At 42.3% G+C, this 15,178-nt stretch overlaps 1 pseudogene across 1 annotated transcript in view; it reads right to left on the bottom strand.

Annotated features, from left to right (window-relative positions):
• The window catches only part of LOC147705979 (protein-glutamine gamma-glutamyltransferase 6-like), a 118,545-nt pseudogene extending 105,358 nt beyond the window's left edge, over nt 1-13,187 (bottom strand). Inside the window, exon 1 of the transcript XR_015297339.1 lies at nt 13,110-13,187. The product of XR_015297339.1 is annotated as a protein-glutamine gamma-glutamyltransferase 6-like (transcript). The remainder of the gene's footprint in view (nt 1-13,109) is intronic.
• Between the last annotated feature and the right edge of the window lie 1,991 nt (nt 13,188-15,178).

Genomic DNA, 15,178 nt, shown 5'->3' with positions numbered 1-15,178 from the left:
CACTTTTCTGTCTTTCTCTCGCTTGCTCCTGATTAAAGTTTCATGATGAAAAATAAGTACAGGTCCTCAAATGTGAATGCCTCTGCACACCACCCACAGAAGCAAGCACCAATTAAGTGCTGGGAAGAAGTATAGTATAATATAGTAAAGTATAGAAACGCATAGTATATTCTTCTCACATTTTATGCATTGCAAATGTCCTTAGCTATTAACCGGCAAGATTTCCACACTTTTCAAGGCTGTTACCAAAATGTATCAGCAGTGGCGAAACCTCAACACCCGTTGTCATATTAAAGTGAAATATTGAATTGACAAGATGTGACAAGATTGTTGGTTCGTGGAGCAGATGCTTTGGATATTTTGCCGGTGGTGGATGCATGATCCATTTGGCACAGAATGTTACACATAAGTGAATGAGTCAACTCCCTGCTTGCCAGAAAACATAAATTGACTTCTTATCAGAGTGAACATCCAATTCAAATAACTGCCACACTAGTTGGAAGTAGGATGTTAGTATAGAATGATATAAACATGTAATCCATGTGGTATATTAGTGAATTGTAGAATGGTGCAGTGGCCTTTGACCCCCTAGCCTCAGGAAAAGGAATTTTCTCTGCACCTGTCAATGGATTGATGATGCCCTTGCTTCACAAATGGTGGAATTGAAGGTTCCCCTATTCTTGTGTTTCTTAAGACGAGCATATTCATGTGGGAGAGTAGCAAGATAAGAGAGGATGCATTTTCACCGGGATCTTGGAGAAGGAAATGGAAGTTTGATCATTTAGTGACATTCATCTGTGCATTTCACAGTAAATTAAGGTACTAACAGTGATGGGGATAACATCTTAGTGGAGAAGTGTGGCTCAATGATTAGAGCGGCAGACCCTGATGCAGAGATGTAGCCCGGGACCAGGGTTCAATTCCCTGCCTTGGCGGGTCTGGGGCTCAAAATTCCATGGACCTGATAATTCTCGCCTCGGTGCCTATTCCAATCATGGAGTCGCACTCTGCAACTCTGGGCAATAGCTTGCTTAATCTCCACAACGGCCCCCACAATGCTAAGGATGCCTGGCCTCCACCTTGGGGGTGCCCAGGAGTGGACGCCTCACAGGGAAAGCCAGGATGGGTTCCACAGCGGTATTCGTACAAGCGCCTTGAGACCCTTGCGGGTGAGTAGTGCGCTATACAAGTATCAATTTACATTTACATCTTATAGACTAATGTCATCCAACATAAAGAACCCTAGGGGCCTGGTAAAACATTGGAGTTTAACAGTCTAAACTGCAGAGATGCGAAGTAAATCAAGCGAAGCGAGTAAAGCTGTGAACATTTGCAAGAGCTGTAATTTGCAAGTAAAAAGTATAGAGAATTATTAGTATTATTTAGTTTTTTACTTTATTGCATTTTTAATGCACAACACTACCCATAGTGGCAGTGGTACACTTTACATATGACAATTCAATTTCAATAGATCATAATCATTATTTCAACTTCAAACTGAATTATGGGGGAATCAAAATAACTGGAACCTACCAACATGGCAAGAGAATACAAGGAAGAAATATCTTCTTAAAGTGTGTTTTAAGACTTTTCCCAGAGTAAGGAGTTTTAAAATGGTTCCTGGCAGTCATTATTTCTTTTCTTTTTGTGACCTCTGTTGTTCGTCTTGCTTATCTCCTTCTTAGTGTCTGTTCTTTGTGGGTGGAGTTTTTCCTTCAGGTAGAATGAAAACACTGTGTGTAACACCTTGTGTGTTATGCAGGTAATCTTGAAATTGATATACACCTCTAGCAGTTGCCAATAGAATTGCCTTAGTAATGGAGTTAATTGACCTGAATTATTTGTGCTTGCTACCAACTGTGCTGCGTCGTGCTGTGTGGCTTCAGGGGTGAGGTCTTGCTGCTGGCTGTGAAGGAGAATACCAGAGCTTGAACAGATGATCTGAAGTCTTCTGGTGGGATGGAGATCTTCAGCCTGATTCATCAAAGGCCCGTTTTGCGAGTCTTTAATAGCGATTCATAAGGAAACGCTATTAAAGACTCGCAAAACGGGATTCATGTAGGAATCGCAAAATAAAATGCGATTCCTACACATTCCTTATTTGCGATTAGCAAATTGCTAATCGCAAATAAGGAATAACTCCCCATTCATTCTTATGGGCTAAAAGGCCCATAGGAATGAATGGGGAGTATTCCTTATTTGCGATTAGCAATTAGCTAATCGCAAATAAGATAGCGATTTAAAGGGTGCCAGGGGTGTCCAGAGGACACCCTGTAGCACCCCTAAATGCAAATATAAACAGGTATTGCGCACACACATGTCCAAAGGACATGTGTGTGTGCAACATGCAACTTAGAAAAATGCTTTTAAAAGCATTTTTCTAAGTTTTCGATATTTACCACGAGGTTTGACCTCGCGGTAAATAGCGGCCCGAAATTGCGATATCGCAATTTGAAAATGGATGATGAACTGCATTTAAGGAATCTCAAATAGAGATTCCTTAAATGTAATTCCTCGCAAATTTGCGAATTCGCTATTACCGAGTTTTGCATTTGGGATGATGAATCCCAAATGCATAAATTGCGCTCGCAAAGGGCCAGATTCTGAGAATCTGGCCCTTTGCGAGCGCTAATTCACCTTCATGAATCTAGCTGCTTGTTTTTTTCTAAGAGGGGCAAGTGGTGCAGTGGTATGTAGCTGTATCAAGCCAATCATGTTCAGACCGCTAGTACCATACACGGGTGAGTGTCCGAGGACCATGTAATAGTTTGAACATTGTTGGAAAGACACTGAGGCAGTATAAGCTTGTTCAAATGAGATTTGTACATGCAACGAAATTGTTGTAGGCAATGTTGGCACTAACCTGGTGGCCATTTAGAGACCCCCACTTCTAACTTGTCAGGTGAGGAAAAGGGCCAGGATGTTAGGGAACTTGGAAAAGCTTCACATTCACAGGTAGTTGACAGTAGCCAGAAAGTCACTGCGATCAGTCTTTCACCTCAATCTAACATAATTCTCTTATAATTCTCTTCCTACTAAAATATTGAGTAACTTTAAATGTCTAAAATCAGCCGAAATCACTTACCACCTATCTATCATCGGCTTGAAATGTAGTAGTCAGTCTCTGGTACTAGCATATTTAGTGAACGAATTTGGTAGTTAGATTAGGTCATCCTCAAAATGTGTGTAGAACAAAATTAATGTTCAGTTCAAGATTTTCTCAGTCTATATTTTAAGCAAATGTTTTTACCAACATATATTTTTTCATTTTGTTTCAGCACACTACAGCCCAAGCTCTACAATATGACTAGGATCTTTCACATGAAACTTTACTTCAGACTGGCAGTGCCTAATGTCCCACCCTCAGTTTACTTATTTCTGAGTTTGGTAGTCTTTCTATTTTTGGCATGGTGGGTTTGATTCAGGAAGTGAGAGTTGTGAGAATGCAGTTGATGTCACTTGACACAAGAGAAAATTGGTAGAAGCATATGAGCAGGAAGAAGAGCTGATGGACAGAGTTCAAGTGGAAGCCTTGGAAGGGCTCTTTGTCTTGGGGTAATTGAAAGAGCCAAGAGTGGTTTATACACAACGTTTCAGTATTGAAAGTCTTAGTAAGCTCATTTTAGATCATGATAATGGAAGGCCTCCAAACTGGAAATGAGGTATGTATTCGAAGTTGGTGGTGGATGGTGGATGTGGTAAACCTAAAATGATTCAGTTCTTATTGGTGACTGATGTTGTTTTCATTTCGTGTGCATGTTATTTGTCCTTTGGATAGAAGGAGAGTGGTGTCTCAAGCCCTGGTTATGAGCAGGGCTGGGATTTCATACCCCTTTGCATACTGCTGCTTGCGTAGAGGTCACAATTCCGAGTTGTATGGCATTTACAGGGTGCGATAAAGACCTCACCATTAATTACATTTTGTCACATTAAACCTGCTGGGATATAAATGGAGGAAAGGTGTACAATATTTACTATAAGATGTGCATTTTTGGCACTTACAGCACCAACATCCATGTCATTCCACAAAAACTCTGAATAAGTGATATAATTATAACACCCAATAAATTCCAAACATGATGGCGTCAATGCAATAATTATCGCATCCAAAATTGCCAACTGATAATCAGGCCCCTGGTGTTTGCATAGCATTATGTTATGAATGGCTTTCATAGAGAGCCTCTATGTTTTATTTCAATTTCTGAAAGTCATAACTCCTTGCTATGACATCACAACATTTGATAATGAAACTGGTTATCAACTTTTGTGATATGGTGAGGCCTTCCAAGCTAGGTGGCAGGTCTCTCTGAAAGCCTGTCTGCACAGCGCTGCTTGTCTGCTTTGTTTGAAATCTGTAAGCACAGTGGTAGGAGGGGAAAGGAAGGCAGGAAAGATAGTGGGTTTTAGTAAAGGATGGCAGGTAAGATATTTATTTTCCAAATTTGCGTCAGGAAAGAGTGAGCATGTTATGTATAGCTTACCATTATCCTCTGCCCCTGGGCAGTGGTTGAAAGCTGGGGCAGATGATTATTTTGGGCACCATACATAGCATAAAATTAGAGATGGGTAAAAAGTGAATTAAGGGAATGTGTTTCACCTTAGAATTCTTAGTGACATCATAGACAACTCAAGTTCTTCTCTTCTTGTCTATTTGATGTTATTTAGAAACTCCTCTTTAAAAAACATCTCTGTAATTCACTGTTACTCATCCATAATTCTTTATATCTTTCCTCATGTGTGTGGGTGATTCCTCCTCTGCCCAGAATCAGAAATGTGACAAATTCACGGAAAGGCTGGAAGGTGGGAGGCAAGGATGGTGGAAAAAGGAAAGGGGAGGAATTATTAAGTCCTTGTGATAGCTCGCATATGGAAAAAAGTCAACATTTCTGTGATCCTATGAATTTAATACAATCCAAAAATTCAACTGGATCTAGCCATTTTACATATCAATTTACAATTTCTGGTGTAAAGCCTGTGTGGATCAGGTGCCATGTACGTTCATAGTGGATTTTGCCTTATATGTTTGGTTTTGCTAATAAAGTACATGTGGTGTAAGCTTCCTTAGTTAATCGTTCTTCAATACTGCTCCACATATTATATTTCGGAAGTTGAAAGATGACAAAAACCACAATGAACTGTAGCTGATGGCAAATGTTTTTTTCATGTCCTCAAGTTGGAATTCTTTAACTGAAAATTCCTCCTCTAGGAGCACAGTGCGGTGAAATGATACCACACGTACAATAAATGACTGAGCATAAAAGCATAAAATTAGAGATGGGTAAAAAGTGAATTAAGGGAATGTGTTTCACCTTAGAATTCTTAGTGACATCATAGACAACTCAAGTTCTTCTCTTCTTGTCTATTTGATGTTATTTAGAAACTCCTCTTTAAAAAACATCTCTGTAATTCACTGTTACTCATCCATAATTCTTTATATCTTTCCTCATGCGTGTGGGTGATTCCTCCTCTGCCCAGAATCAGAAATGTGACAAATTCACGGAAAGGCTGGAAGGTGGGAGGCAAGGATGGTGGAAAAAGGAAAGGGGAGGAATTATTAAGTCCTTGTGATAGCTCGCATATGGAAAAAAGTCAACATTTCTGTGATCCTATGAATTTAATACAATCCAAAAATTCAACTGGATCTAGCCATTTTACATATCAATTTACAATTTCTGGTGTAAAGCCTGTGTGGATCAGGTGCCATGTACGTTCATAGTGGATTTTGCCTTATACGTTTGGTTTTGCTAATAAAGTACATGTGGTGTAAGCTTCCTTAGTTAATCGTTCTTCAATACTGCTCCACATATTATATTTCGGAAGTGGCAAATGTTTTTTTCATGTCCTCAAGTTGGCATTCTTTAACTGAAAATTCCTCCTCCAGGAGCACAGTGCGGTGAAATGATACCACACGTACAATGCATTTATATTGTTGTGGGGGTTCCTGCCCGCCAACCTTCTTGCAAATATAACCTGCCACTATTGTTATATTATATTATGCCCAGCAATACTGTGCTAAGTTTTGCTATGTTATGTTTTTTTACTGAATACTGTGCTATGCAGTTTTATGTTATGCAATGAAATTCTATGTTGTTTTTTATGTTATTCTATACTTTATTATGCTATCACATGCTTTGTTGCTATGTTATTATACTATGATATAGTGTTATGTGTTGTTATTTTTGCTTAGGTTTGTTTGCTAGGTTACGTTATTCTGTGCTGTGTTGTGATGCTATGCTATGCTGTTTTGCTATCTATTGTCTTTTTAAATTGCCTCAATTGAACTTTCCTGTACAGCGCTTTGTCACAGACATACGGTTTAGCCGCTCTAAAGCAAAAACCTCTAAATAATGAATTAATTGAATACACAATTAAGTAACTCACTAAATAAATAACAACGGTGACATGAAACCATTGGCAAGGGCCCCTGATTCTTCGTCTGAAAGCTTCCCACCTGCAGAGAGGTAAGAAATCAGGTAGTAGGTGTGTTTTTTCAAGAAATGGAGCTCAGCTCTGTCTTTATCATCTGAATGGCGTTTGGAGCAAGAATCAGTTCATGGAACCCAGGGTATCACACACATGCATAAACCTTCTGCAGCACAATGGGTCCAACATTGCCAGTCGCTCATGACAGGTAGTTCGTCCATGGAGCATTGAAAATGGCAACTGTTCAAACACTAAATTCAGTAGAACACAAGGGGGCAGATTTACAATTCCTGGCAAATCCCTGCAAATCAGCAGGGATGCGCCAGGAAACTTGCGACACGCATCACGATCCTTGCACCACCACGGATTTGCCGCATTTACAATGTGGCGCATCATGGCGCAAGGAAATGCAGATGTGTGTCGCATCTGCCTTCGTAACGTTGGCGCAGTGCTGGAGTTGTGCCGCGGGCGCGACGCAAATCCAGCACTGTGCCAACCCGGCCTATCTTGCACATGGTGCATCACACCTTACGCCTGCTTCAAGCAGGCACAAGGTTTTGACGCAGCTGGGTCAGAAAAGTGACTGAGTGAAATCTTGTAGATTTCACTCAGGCACTTTTCCGAGGCGTTCCTGCACCGAAACACACCCCCCTGTGCCGGAGCACCCACATGAAACCTGACGCAGGTTTCATGTGGCGCAGGGCTTTACAACGTGACGCATATCCCTAGATGCGTCATGTTGTAAATCCCCCACAGCATGGCGCTAGCTTTACGTCGCCACTGCGTCATAGAAGTGACGCAATGGTGGCGCAAAAGTGGAGCACAGGGCTTGTAAATCTGCTCCAAGGTTTTGTGGGAGTGACTCATAAATGACTGAATAGTTACAGTATGGAATGTGTGCTATGAATTTCTGTAGTCACATCCAACATTTTGTGTTACCCCGCTACTTGAAGCATATGTTTACCACCTCATCAGTAGTAGATTTCAACTAAATCCTCTTGTACCACCCACGCCACTTAACATCACTGTCGTCAAGTAATAGGAGTTGCTTTTCCAAATTGGTTTAAAAAGTGTGAAGTAATTGCAAACCCTGCAACTCACAGCTATATTCCTACTACGCACCTGTACTTGGAGTTAATGCACCGCACATTCACCCAACAACCATGTATCCAAGTAAGAATTCCTGGTATTAAAAGACCTTGTTTGTTTAAAAAACAAAATGGCCAACAATCAATCAACCAATCAATCAGGGATTTGTGAAGCGTACTACTCACCCGCGAGTATCTCAAGGCGCTGCATGATTGAAGGTTTCAGTGATTTCATAATATCAGTGGCGGTTTCCCCATGGGGGCGTTTGGGCGCCGCCCCCCCTGTTTTCTCGCCGTGCGAGAAGAAGGCAGAAACAAATGGTAGTTATTTATTTATAACTACCATTTGTTTCTGCCTGCCCTTCTCGCACGGCGAGAAAACACTACAGTCAGCAGAACAGAACTTCCTTCCTGGTTACTAACTCGACTCGAGTCTCAGGGAAGGGGGGAGTGGCTTGGGGGAGTGGCTTGCCCAATGTTGTTAATACGGACTGTTTGGACAGCCTGAGAGGCAGTCCAAACAGACAGTATTAGCAACAGAGGGCAAGCCGCTCCCCCAAGCCTCCTCCCACTTTCTGTTCTGCAGGATGCAGACTAAGTGGAATGACGTTTTTAGGGCAGCCGGCCGAACCAATCAGCGCCGGCTGCCATGGAGGGGAGGGAGGCTGCCTGCAGCCTTCCGTGACGAGAGCGGAGGCATTCGAATTTCAGGATGGCGGGAGCAGTCTCGGGACTCAAGAGTCAGAGCGGGAACTCGGGAAGCCATTGCCAAGGTAAGTTTTTTATATTTATTTATAGAGTTAATAAATGTAATGTATTAAGAACGAAACAAAAAATACTTGCCAGTAGTAAAGAAATAAGATTGAGTATTAGTAAGAGAGACAGTGTGTAGTGGACTTCAATCACTCCAGATCAAAGCAGCGAGAGCGCTAAGTGAATATTGAGATGTCATGCAAACGGCACATTTAACCTGGGAATTGCAGGTGATGCACAGTGCTCCGTCCTGCCGCCAGCGCATTTCAGCTTGAGGTTAAAATGACCGGATGGGGTTACGTTTTTGCAAACAAACTCTGACTGCCCTTGACCCCAGTACCAAGTTGAATAAAAGGCCCTCTCGGGTTTAGTATGAAGAAGATGGGTGGCGTCTCTATTTCTAGTGTGCACGTGGAAGCGAAGACGAATAAAAACTGTGCCGATTTTTTTTTTGATAATTAGGGGCAAAGAGCGGACATGTTTCCACAATCTGGTGTTTATAATTCCAATTGGTGTAATGTTCTGTGATGCATAGCATTCCACCTTATATAGACACTTTTGGATTAACGACTCCTTCTCAAGTAACTGACTGCTGCTTTTAAACATATGTTTGTGGAGGATGTTATGATACTTTGAAATGACCAGTTCTGTTGCTTTTACTTCCAGTGAGCTAAAAGGTGGTCAGTCGTGTATATGCACATATAAAACGTCTTGCAATTCCGATCTGGAAATGATGTGGCCTGACGTTATCTGTGGAAAGCACACATTTTGATGGGGTTCACCACTCTTGTTGGAGGTTAGGTTAACCAACAGGGATATTGTCAAGCTGCAGGCGGTTCGGATTTTTGTGCACACCATACCTGTGTTAAGCAAGTAGCTCGAGTAACAAACACGAATGAGAAGGGCGTTGTGTGCCTTTGTTCATGCCTCTGTGTGTATGACATGCGGTGACACTTGTCTTCACACGCACACATAATATGTGTGGTTAGCCCACAGCAGTGTTCCACCCTTGTTTTACTTTGTTAATATGAGACAGTTTGCGTTTATTTATTGTGTATTCTCAATCTCAGGTAACACTGGCGGAGCCTACTACCAAATCTCCCCTTCAGCTACTACTAGGTGTGTTGATACCAAAACAAATTTTGTTCTGTCTACAGCAGGTGGACTGTACACCTGTCGGCATACAGGCCGCGTATTTACATATTTACTTTGAGCACAGAAATCTAAAGCCATGATTTAGTCCACTTTGTTTATTATGCTAAGCGATCTTTGTAAATGCTCACATGAAGATTGTAATTGTGTTTTCATATTAGAATCTGCATAATTCCTTTACCAAATGTACATTATGTTTGTAATACTCTTTGAATCTTCTACGTTTAAACTGTCTCAGATTACACGCTGTTATCCAACTCCGCCTTTCATACTTTTGTTATAGTAAATACCATTAATTCAAAAGCATGTGTTGTTTAAGGCACTGAGAGAGTGCTGGGTCTTCAGTTTATGGAGTAAGGGTGCTGTGTATTGTGTCTAAGAAGATAAGGTGCCGACTCAGTACTGATTAAGGGGTGGGAGGAGTATGCAGGAGGGGTGAGAGAGCGACAAGAGAAAGATAAGGGAGAGAATAGAACGTGTGGAGGGAGAGAGAGAAAAGTAGTGGAAGAGGGGAGGAGAAAAAGTGTGAGCACTTGGAGGAGAGAGAAATATATGGAAAGAGTGACAGGAGATACGGAGGGAAAGGAAAATACAAACCACAAAGAAAGGAGAAAGAGGCAGACTAGAGTGAGCAAGCAGAGAGAGTAAGCAAGAGCAAGACAGGTAAATAATGGGAGGTGGAGAAAGAGAGAGGGAACGAAAGAGGAAGGAGGAAGAGAGGGGAGAGACAGAAGTGTAAAAGAGAAAGAATAGAAGATGAAGATAGAGCAGGAGAGGAGTATAAAGAAAGAAAAAGACAGAAAGATAGAGAAGAGTTAGAAGGATAAGGGAAGAGAGAAGACGAATCAGGGAAGACGAGAGAGAGAGACCAAGTGCTGCGATTTCTGTAATAAACACAAGATGATGGACGGAGTGCTGAATCTTTTCAACCACTCACCCTCAGTGAAGACAGCTGGGTTTAATCCATTGCTCTTTTGCTCACCGTGGAATCCTAGTTTGGACCTAGTCATATGCATATCAGTCTTGAACCTGCTCCTCATGGGAACAGTCCAGCACAAACTGCCAGTTTGCTATGTTTGCCCTAAGTGGGACGGGTAGGCCGGGCTCGCTCGCAGTGGTTCAGTATGACAATAATTTTACGCCCCACCACTTTCAAATGTCACCAGCCGCCACTGCATAATATACATTACTAGCAGCCCGTCCCGACGTTGTCCGGGTATGAATTGCTGCCGGCCAGGAGTATAATGTTTTGTAGGATTTCGTTTTGATAGCATTTCTTATCTGTGACAGGCCTGTGAAACGCTCCGATTCACAGTGCACTGCTGATGCACTTAAGAGTGAGCGTTCAGTAGTGTGTGAAATCGAGTTTCCCTACTTAAATTTTCCTTGCAATATTATATAGCGCGAACTCGACAACATGGCATGAGCACAAGAAGAACACATTCATTTGTGGTAGGCACAGGGAGACAAAGCGATTTGCCTGGAATCACAGGATGTTGGACTGATGCCCAGATTCGAACGTAGCTCCCCAGCTCTAAAGTTCGCAATTCTAGAACTTGTGGCGGGAGGTGTGTCTAAAAGTGTATGTCAGTGCTGGCCATCAATGAGAGAGACCTGGGCATTTTTCAAATGGGTGGTGAAAAAATATGAGTATGTTGCTGGAGATGTGGGCCGCCGTGCCACCAATGTACTTACCGTGGAGGGTAAACACCCATTATTCCGCAACTTTCTTTCCTCATACCATCACTCCGCATACTTTCATTACGAAAGTACCATGACTCCGCAATGCCATTATAACGCATGGCATTACATTTTATATGCTTTTACCACGCATACATTTACAACGAAATTTGTTGTAATGCATGAATGGTAAAAGCATGTTTTTAAAAATATTCATATAAAGTAAGTATGGGTATAGGGGTATATGTTTCGGGGTACTGAGGTATATATTTTGGGGTGTTTGGGTATTTTAAGGGTTCAGATATAGTTTTGGGTTATGGGGTACAGGGGTAGTTTTTAGGGTTTAGGGATAGGTATGGGTTTTGGGGTACAGGGGTATTTTTAGGGTTCAGGGCTAGGTTTGGGTTTTGGGGTATGGGGTCTTTTTAGGGTTCAGGGGTAGGTTTGGGTTTTGGGGTACAGGGGTATTTTAAGGGTTCAGGGCTAGGTTTGGGTTTTGGGGTACAGAGGTATTTTAGGGTTCAGGGGTAGGTTTGGGTTTTGGGGTACAGGGTTATTTTTAGGGTTCAGGGCTAGGTTTGTGGGTACAGGGGTATTTTAAGGGTTCAGGGCTAGGTTTGGGTTTTGGGGTTCAGGGGTATTTTAGGGTTCAGGGGTAGGTTTGGATTTGGGGTACAGTGGTATGTTTAGTGTTCAGGGCTAGGTTTGGGTTTTGGGGTACAGGGGTATTTTTAGGGTTCAGGGGTAGGTTTGGGTTTTGAGGTACAGGGGTATTTATAGGGTTATGGGCTAGGTTTGGGTTTTGGGGTACAGGGGTATTTTTAGGGTTTAGGGATAGGTTTGGGTTTTGGGGTACAGGGTATATTTATAGGGTTAAGATGGGTTAGTGTTTAAGGGTGTTGGGGTATTTTAAGGAGTAAGGGTGGGTTATGATTATGGGGTGCAGGGTTATTTTAAGGGAGCAGGGTGGGATTAGCACACGATATGAGACATGGCATGAAGGGCGGAACGTACCAAACGCCCCCAGCGTTTGTCACGCGCCCACAGCACAACGCAGACACGCCCACAAGGGACTACTTTGCTGGCACGGTTCTTTTGCCTTTTAAATGTATATGGTGGGCGTCTGCATAGCCTATGTCCTTCTGCCGCAACTGCCCTTTCCAACGCTGTATTGGGTGTTGTGATTGGTGCTGTGGTTCCTGAGATTACCCGCCTCAAAGGTTTTGGGCTCTCTCTTTATTATATTAGTATAGATAGATATAGATATAGATAATGATTAACAAGGTCATATGACAAACTTAATTAACATAATAATATTGTCAGTGGTGGATTTCAACTTGATGTCATGGGAACTGATTGGCGGGAGTAAAGAAAGCATGGGGCAGATTACCAAGCAATAGCGATAATAATCGCTATTGCTTGGTTAGCATGAAAAATTTACCGCTGAGCTGCGGCGATTTTTACCGCAAATAAACCTTGTTATTACCAAGGTTTATCGCAAATGCGATAAAAATCGCCGCAATGCATGAATATGGTTGAAAAGTCAGCGATATTCATGCATTACCGAGCTAATGCTCTTAGCCATGTTATCCACCTCCCATTGGATAACATGGCTAAGAACTGCTCAGGGCAGGTGTTAGCTTTTGGAGATATTCGCGCTTAGCGCAAATATCTCCAAAAGTTGGTAATAGGAGATAGGGATGTTAGCGACTGTTTTCAGTCGCTAACATCTTGGCACGCCCACTTTGCATGTCATTAGTGATAAATATCACTGACATGCAAAGTGGGGCCCAAGATGGTCGCTATCTCCTACTAGCTGTCGCTAACTGGTGTTAGCGACAGCTAGGTAATAGGGAGATAATTTTATCTCCGCTTTCTTGGCTTTTAAAGCCAAAAAAGCGGAGATAAACCCCCTTGATAATATGCCCCCAAGTCTTTAAAGAGGCAAACTCGTCGGGAGAAATATAGAGCTACAGTCAAGAAAACTGTGAACTTGTTCCCCATGGAACTCACCTTCCATGCTGTCTTCCGTGCTCTCTTCACCGCTGCCTGCAAGTGAGTCTTTTGCTTTGGAGCTCAGCAAAAGGGTGATGAGCGTGCCACCGGCAAGGAACAGTGTCTGTATTTATAACCGACCTGTAATGCTATCTGCCAGGCTAGCCATGTGGAATGTAGTGGGTGAGGCAGTGGGCTTTGTTCCTGATCATCTTAATAAATGTAGTCATCCTTTGCAAAACAAAACCTTGCATAACAGCAGTTGGTTAATCTTCTCCAGACCACAGAGGGCAGGGAAGGATCAGTGCCAAGAGGTACATTCTGCTGCTTGCTACCTCAGGCATCTTTTAAAGCATGATCTTCGGTTTTATCATGCTGTCAAACCAGTTCTCTGTGAAACTAAGCAGCAACTGGACATCCCTGTGATCAGTAAATGGGTTGAGCCATGAAGTCCTGTAATCAAGTCCTCCTGCAAGTTCAGTGACAAGAACTTGCTTTTTAGCATTTGACTTTCAATGGGTCCCGAGGATGAACAGTAAATTCTAACCCTTGTAGGGCTGCATGGAATAAAAAGTTTACATGAGTGCAAAATATTGGCTTTGAGCAATAGTTTTATGGTCCAGTCAATGGTACATCTTTTTCAAAGAAGTTGTTAGCTTAGTATTCAGCAAAGCTTTGTTCATTTTGGAAGTGCAAGCTACGACCTTGGTGACTCAAGAACTTTCTTGGTAGAAATGCCATCACCTGATTTTTGGTTTGCCCATGAACATAATTTGCATATATGTGAGCATATATACATTACACACTAGGAGGCATTTTTAGAATGAACTGGCAGAGCGCAGTGCAGCTCAAATATTGCTAATGCTCTGCTCCGTCAGTTTAGGAATGCGCTGTATTCAGAAGAATGCTGCCCACCCCTGGATTTCCCTTAGTGCTGATGCTAAATCTAGCTACATATCACCAAAGCAGGCACCCTTACACCATAGTGCAAGGGTGTATGGTGTTGTAGGGAATGATTGTTCCTGTGCAGTAAGATGTCCCTTCCTGCACATAAACAATCACTAATGGCGATTTGTAACTTCAGTGTGCTGTGTGAAAAGGTGCCTTATTTACAACGCGGCGTTGCTGCCTTGTAAATAAGGCAAAGAGATTATTGTCACCGGAATGCAATAAAAAGTGACGTTCTGGTGGTGATAAGCCATTGTAAATATGCCCTTAGGTTTCACGTCGAAAACAGTTATTGCCTTTTTCTTCCATATTCACCCTTTTCCATGGTGACAACCGCTTAGCAGTGAAAGGTTATATAGCTAATATGTGTTTCTCTCCTTTGTAGTGCACAAACCTGAGGCTCACTCAAGGCTGCTTTTAAGTCTGTCAGACTTATTACATCTGAAATTAATTGCAAACACACATAAGGAGTTGGTTGTGGGGGCAGCAGGGGGTCCCTTTAGTTGGCATGGATTCCTACTGGGCAGTGTTCAGTCAGAATTCTAGTGATGTGTGTGGCAGTGGAAGGTACCAATACTGAGTTCCCTCTGCAATCCTAGCAATTGTTTAGACTTGTGACAGGCTCTTTGGTGTCTCAATAATGATGACTGCTTGTGTATGATGTTTGCAGTTGTGTTGCAGAGATATAAATTGGATCATCAGCCTGCAGAGAGCCCACACCTGTAAGTAGTGTGATCCACAGACATTCACCAGGTGTGTCCAGCACTCACCGGGCAGAAGCTCACTTGAGGCAACAAGGGTGAGGTGTGCAGTGTCAATGTGACCTTCATTGTCGGGCAAAGCTGGCTTGTGCACTATATGGGACAAGCATGCGAAAGCTGTCAATCTTCGTATGTACACAACAAAAGAAAAAATGCGGACATATGATGGGACCTGAATTGATATGAAAGCATTGTTTTTCAACAAAAATCATGACCAGTGGAGCAAATGAAGGAAGGAGACTTAGTTGAACCACCTTAGATTCACCAATATTTAAGGATATGCTTAACTCACCGGAAAATGTTTTTAGTTTAGAAGTTGGGTGCCCTCAGAAAAAAATAAGGTTATCCGGGTCACCCACTTGTTCTCCCTCTCTTCTT

Source organism: Lissotriton vulgaris, chromosome 7 (genome assembly GCF_964263255.1).
Source record: "Lissotriton vulgaris chromosome 7, aLisVul1.2, whole genome shotgun sequence".
In the NCBI taxonomy this organism is placed as follows: domain Eukaryota; kingdom Metazoa; phylum Chordata; class Amphibia; order Caudata; family Salamandridae; genus Lissotriton; species Lissotriton vulgaris.
This window is presented reverse-complemented; position numbering and strand designations above follow the sequence as displayed.